General features: G+C 38.7%; 1 protein-coding gene across 1 annotated transcript in view; it reads right to left on the reverse strand.

Annotated features, from left to right (window-relative positions):
* Nucleotides 1-2,588, reverse strand: part of DDC (dopa decarboxylase) — an 87,066-nt gene extending 84,478 nt beyond the window's left edge. The window contains exon 1 of the mRNA XM_030549364.1: nt 2,464-2,588. The gene's annotated coding sequence lies outside the window, so the exon portion shown is untranslated. The remainder of the gene's footprint in view (nt 1-2,463) is intronic.
* Nucleotides 2,589-7,191: the final 4,603 nt, after the last annotated feature.

Below are 7,191 nucleotides of genomic sequence, written 5' to 3' on the forward strand. Positions count from 1 at the left end.
TTAATAACACATTTCCATTTCCTGTTTAATAAATCTTCAACTCATTTATTTCAGGATGGCTACAAGTGTTGTCTTTGCTATAAGATCTAAGGGGCAATTGACCTGGGGTAAGTGACTTGCCCTTTGGAACTGGGAGTAACTTGAATATTGTTGCAATTCTTGATGAAAGGGACCATCTATCACAAAGATACACTCAGCTGATAATGAGAGAGATCAGAGTCCCCAAGGAGACTGTCTGTGATTCCATCTTTAGACTGTTATATTGCCTGGGGAGTTTACACTTGGTGTTAAGTAGTTGTAGAAATCCAAGTACAGAACTCAAACAATTTGGGGATCATTCCCTGCTACCTAACAGTCTGCCCTGAGGTTGGCACTCTCATTCTTGAGTCACTTCAGGCAGCGGGACATCTCAAGAAGAGCTCTATGTAAACTCAAAGGCTTGTTTCTCTCACAAACAGAAGTTAGTCCAATAAAAGATATTACCTCACCCACCTTGTGTCTCTAGTACCTGGGACCAACACAGTTGTAATGACACTGCATCCTACATAGGAGCAAGGTCAGTCACTGTATGGCATTTACATTATATATACATATAAAAATTAAAATTATTTAGTTTTTAGATTTTTCCTGAGTATATCATTAGATATTGTATTATACTATACAACCTATGCTTGACATTATAGCCTTTTGCCACCTTGACCAAGCAGTATCTGGCTGCCTTAAAATTAGAACATTACAACAAATCTGCGTTTTATCTTAATGGTATGTATTTGAAACCGTAGAATTGTCTCTAGATTGTATGCACTGAGTGTGTCAACTTATTCACAATGTATTGCCACCGGACTCCTCATTGAATTTATTTGCTATTTATTTTAAAAATCAGTAAGAAGAGCACCACACAGTTTTATATATTTATAAAACATACGTATATGGAGAAAAACTTACACAATACATTTATAGGTATAATACTTATGTAAAGAACTACTTCTAATACTTACGTAAATAACTATTTCTGATTATTATTGTCTAAGTTTCCTTCCAATTACAATATGCATGTTATTTTTATGTACATATTGACAAAATATCTACAACAGAATTGTGGTTTCTTTAAATTCTATTTCTGGTTGATAAGGTTATTTTTTTAAACTCACTTATAGTTCATGAAAGTGTGCCAGAAAATTTCTAAAGAGAGAGAGAGAGAGAACAGATACCACAAAGAGAATATGGAAGTTTTTAGTCACCAATTATTTAATGCTTTCTAACTGTATGAACACCTACCTGGTCTCTAATTCAACAGACCCAATATGAAGCACAAAGCAAACCAACAACAAAAACGCTAACATCAATGACTGAGATTATTAAATGCAGACAGGAGACATACATATACATGTATATTATTTGGGTGGGAGGGGTCCTCCTCCTAAACAGAAAGCCCTATAGATTAGACATATTAATAACATCTAAAACAACATACACATTTCAACAACTGAGGACAGCATAGGCTCAAAGTATTGTGATAACTTTATACATTTATTTTCAGTCGAGTAGAACGATGTGTTATCTATCCCTCTGCCCATTTGTTACAGAATCCAATGTAAATTAAAGGCTTGCGCTCTGCATATGGCCCCACTGGAGTCTTTGGGATTTTAGCCATTGAATTCAATGGCAAGAGAATGTCACCTTTGATTTGCAATCTTTTCTTGGACAAAATTCCTATTGAAGTAAATGTTGTCTAACAAAGAACTGCAGGAGAAGGCCTTTTATTAGATGCTCTGCATGAAATAGAGGCAAACGCAAACAGATTTAAATTTACAGTCAACACAATTGACCTGATCCTGAATTGCTTCTGCATCAATTGTCTTTAACAGGAGTTATGCATGCATAAGGTGGCTCATACTTTTCACTATTTAGTACTTTCTATTTTCCTTGTCAGTATACAAAGTTACCTCATTTCGCTTTCACTCTGAGTTGCTCAGCTTTTGCAGTTTGCTAATTTTTCATTAACAAAATTCTACTGGTTTCCTTGGAGGATATGTTCACTTTAAGAACATCACATATAGAAACAAAATAGATTTGTTCTTATTCAGAAGATACAGAAGAGAAACATCTGTTTTTATTTTTAAAGGTCTACATGGTTGTCCAGAACTGTGGCAGTTGGATTGGCAGCCTAATTTTTCCATAAGGCTGTCAGACGTACATATGCATAAACCAAAACACTGGAATTGTTCTATCTCTGCACGAATAAATATAAAAGAGGCACATACTAACCTGTGCAAACTTACATTTGCATTTTTGTAAAGCTCTTTTGTGCTTCCAATTTACTCCTCTAAAATAAAATAGGCTGGATATTTAAAATTAATTAGCCAAACTCCAAGGGGAAGTAACAACTGTTGAATTAATCCAAGCATTTATCTTCTTGGATTTATTAAGCATGAAGCTACAAGGACAAAGAATGTTACTTACAGCCAATTGGTGAGATTCCTCCTTCTCCTCTCCTTCTTTCTCTTTCTTCACTCCCCTGTGACAGTTATAAAGCACAGAGGATGCTGTTGTCAGTTTATATAGGCAGAGTAACCACTTCTTCTTAGCCTATCAGACCCAAGTGCTTTGCATTTACCATTTAACAACAGCAGCAGCAGCATCTCCCCCCCTCCCTCTCCCATACTCCACCCTAAATATATTTAGAAAAAAATCTATCTAAAAAGCAGACCCATGCAGCTGAGCAACTACTGCCGACTGGATTTGGTATTAGGGGATGTGCTATTATTATTTTTCATGACACTGGCAGTCTCTAAACAAATGTTCTCTCTCTCTCTCAGACAGTCACACTTTTCTATAATAATTACTCCAGTCATGGAAGCAATGCTAGTGTAAGCAACAGTGGTTTTGATCACTTATGTAGAACATTGCAATACTCTTTTTTAAGGCCAGGTACCCAAATATAGCGTATTATGCAGTAACTGTGGACTATAAAGCTGTACACACATGGGATTACCATGGTGATATTAACCTTAAGATGTGTTTCTAGCTTTTCCACAGTTTCCCCATGTTTATTTTTATCACGTATGTTTTTGAAAGCTCTAACACATTTTCAACAAGAAAACCTTTTTTTCTTAAAATAATATAAAAGGACCCCTTTATTCTCCTACAGACTTTTTTTTCCCTGTAATGTTCTGTTCCTTAGAAGAACACAGAAATTGATGGTCAATGTTTCTTTAGTTTGCTTTCAAGGCGGCTATGGCCCCCTCACAATCATGATCTGCTCATTGTTAGATACAAGACCATTAGCTTGGATCTAACATACTCATGCTGTTGACTGGGGTATTGGTTATTTGCATATTACACTCATTACATTTACAATGAGTAAAAAGGTTGTTTTGAGAGTTGATCACACTTTTTTAAGAGTGATTTCATGGCCATGTCTGTAGCTGTGACCTTTAGCTTAACAAGGACATCTCTTCAATGGTGAAAGATGTCTTTATTTTAAAAAACAAACACACACATAAAAACAAGGCCCAGGATTTTGCTATCACCTGTGTTTGACTTTATTTTGGAATTTGATTTAGATTTTCAGTTCTTGGGATGTGATTTGTGCAATGGTCAGATTATGATCACATGCATTCGGGGAGCAAAGCACTCACATGCCTATTGCCCAAGGAGTTGTTCATAGCAAATGAGCTCCACAGTCAATAGAGTTACAGCTGTGATTGGTCCAATATAAATAGTCAGTGTTTTCAAAATATATTCTTTAAATTCAATATAAACAGGTTTTTGTTCTGGATTTAACCGTTCCCTTAGTGGGTTAGAAAAATCAAATGCAACAGACTTGTGCTAAATTCATGAGAAGCAAAAAATAAAGCTGTCTAAAGCAAAAACAGAAAGGCAGCCTAGTCTAATTTGACTGTTTTAGCTGTGTGACTTGTAAAAGGTAAGCAAACTTCATAAAAGGTGAAACTGAAATTCTTTCTGTTTTAATCATTGGAGGTGTTCTATCTTGACTGTATCCGTTTAACTTGCCTTGTACAGCACTGTGACCTGAAAAAAGTGTTCTCAACCTACAGGTCAGGAACTGAAATATTAGATTATATTTCACAGAGGACACAGGAGGTGGACAACTCGAGGGGCAATAAGTTAGATAGAGAAAGGAGAATTAAATATCACTCTGAAAGAAGAATAAATCACAAGATCTAAGCATGGCCACACTGGTCATTTATACTCACTCTCCACTATAGTTCTCCGTAATTCTAATCACTCTTATAGGATTTACAGCTCCTTTTTTTGCTCACCTCACCTTTTTTTAATTCTCCTCACCAACTGTTGACAGACCATATAACTAAGGCTGCTTAATAGATTTTTGCTGTGGCAGCCACAATCAAAGGGTACTGAATTCTATATTACAACGAATCAGGTCTGCTGCGAGTACTTCAGCAGTGTAAACTCATTCAAGTCATCCTAGCAATATTGGCTATTTCACCAGAAAAACTTCTTATGATGTCACAACAAACTGACTAGACAGCTCACCTTGATCAAAAAACTGTTTCTAAATACAAAATATGAGTGTGTGAGGAATGACAAGTAATCTTAAAAGGTTCAAAGTTCAGGATCAGTTTGAGTAAACACCCCTAGCATCTAATAGAAGCAGTTTGAGCACATTATTGCACACTCAAAGTTACAACCCGCTTCTGACAAGAAGTGGCGCTATACCAGTGAAATAATAACCCCAAGGCCTTTATTGACTTTGCACTGTCCTGAATGAGCTCTTAGGCTTGCTAATGAATTAGGAGAGATGATGAGTTTGAGCAGGAGGCTGTAGCACTACCAGAAGACAATCCAGCCAGGATCTGATTGTACCCTAGATGTGTTTGTATAAGGTTGTCTGAGCAAGTCCTGTGATATCACATGAAAGACCTTCATCACGTGACAGGAGTAAAATTGGCCCAGAATGTGTTAGTAAGGATATTCTGTGCAAAAGGAAGATATGCTTGCAGTGTCAAAAACCTTTAATAGAATGAAAGGTAAACAAGACCTTCTAACATCACAAACATGGATTTCGTTGCATTGTATCAGGATTAAAATGCATCCTCGGCAGAGCACACATAGACTCTTCAAATAGGTTAACTAGGAGATACATCTGAGGATACAGAAACAGATAAAGAATCTGCAATAGAAATTAATTTCCACACGTGACTTGCAGTATCAACAACCATGACAGCAGCGCAATAGTAAATGATCATGAAGTTGTACTTATTGTATTTACTTAAATGTTTCCTGGTCTCACCTCCTACTCCAAGGGCATTACGTGTTCTTTAAAAATAAATATTAACAAATTACACTAAATAAGCTTTTTTTAAAAACCTACCTTGCTCCCCTTACTCCCATCCAGGAAAAAAAAATGTATAGACACATAGTGTGGCCTCAATATTGTTAAACCCTGGATCTGGTGAAGAGGAACTTTCCGCATTCTTAGATCCTTCAGAACACCCTGCCATCATCTCTCCTCTTTACCCCACAGAGCTATTAATAAAAGCACTTCAGATGACTGTAATGTCACACCAGAAGAGGCAGTCACCCAACTAGACAGGACTTAAATATGACTGGAGGAAGTGTGCATCTAGAGGACTCAGGAGACAGAGGTTCAGTTCCCTGCTGCAGATTCTGGGCAAGTCACAATGAGCAAGTTTACACTGCTATGAAGTTTAGATGCAGGGTTTGTGAATAGCAGTGTTCACCAAAGGGCTGTGCTGTAACTCCCCTATGCAGGCATGAACTTAAAGGTAGCCTTATTTTAGTGCCAACTCAGAACTTTAAGTTCATGCCCACAGCAGGGAGTTACAGTGCAGCATGTTGGTGTACACAGTTATTCACATTGCCCCACTAATGTGAACTGCAGGGCAGAATAGACATGCCCTTTAATCACTCTGAGCCTCAGATCCCCATCTGTAAAATGAGGGCAATAGCATGATGGATATTGCCACAGCCTGCATCTCTTTGGGAATCATCTTGTATAAAGTTTATGTATCACTGTGGGCTAGGGGTTACCAAGCAACTCCAGGCACTAAAAACAGTGAAGTGTAAATCATTTAGGTTGTAAACATGTCAAAGAGATACCACCACCTGGGGTGGTTTGCATTTATTGGTTCAAAGTGCGTTTTCCAGAGCCCAACAAACAAAGGCTTTTATGCCAGGCTTTTGGCATAAAACGGATGAGTTTATAAGGCCTTCTTTAGATTTAACAAATTGATAGGACCCTCTATCCAAGGGTGAGAGAGGGAACCCCTGCAGAAAGGTTGGAAGGACTATGGCTGACTAAGGTTCAATCAGATTGTTCTTTAGAAATAAAAAGAAACAAACATAGCAACCTATTTTTAATTTAATTTAAATTTAGTTTAATTTAAAATGAATCAACTGGTGACCACTCAATCCAAGGTTATTTCTTACAACCTGCTCTTCTATGATGTCCTCGCTACCTTGCATCGCATAGGCTGGGGCCCTGCCAAATATCCTGGTGTGGCCCTGCCCACACTCCTCCCTGAAGCCCACTCCTGCTTGTCCTTCCTCCTTGGCCCCAGCCCAGGCAGGCTGCTCTTCTTCAGGGAAGAGTGTTGGATTGGGACTAGGGCCACCAGGACTTGGGGGTGGGGGCTGGAAGTGCTGGGGCTGCCCACCTTGTGCTTGGGGGATCTAGGGGCACTGAGGCTGGGTGGGGGCACCTGTCCATGCTCCAGGGGGCCACGTGCCCACTTGCCTACCTTGTGTGCAGGCGGGGCTGGGAGAATGCACATCATCTGCTTGCCCTCAGGGCACCGGCAGGGGACAGGGACCAGGTTCTTGAGCCTCTCCCAACTGGTGGTTCACCCACCACCCATGCTCGCTACTTACCAAAACCAAGTCTAAAATTGTATCACCTCTTGTTGGTTCAGTGACAATTTGAAGAAAATTATTGTCTATCAGATCCAGGAATAACTGGGCCTTACAAGGATTAATAGCATATATTCTCTAATTCTTCTCAGGGACGTTAAAGTCTCCCACTATGACAATACCCAAAAGTATTTCTCTCTCTAATAATATTAGCAAGATCTCTATCCATATTTGAGTCTGACTCTGTAAGCCTATATCAGCCCCCCACCACTAGCCTGACTGAACCTCTTACAATCCTTCCCCAAAGAGATTTTGACCCAAACAGATTCTGTT

The sequence above is a fragment of the Gopherus evgoodei genome, chromosome 2 (genome assembly GCF_007399415.2).
Source record: "Gopherus evgoodei ecotype Sinaloan lineage chromosome 2, rGopEvg1_v1.p, whole genome shotgun sequence".
Lineage (NCBI taxonomy): Eukaryota > Metazoa > Chordata > Testudines > Testudinidae > Gopherus > Gopherus evgoodei.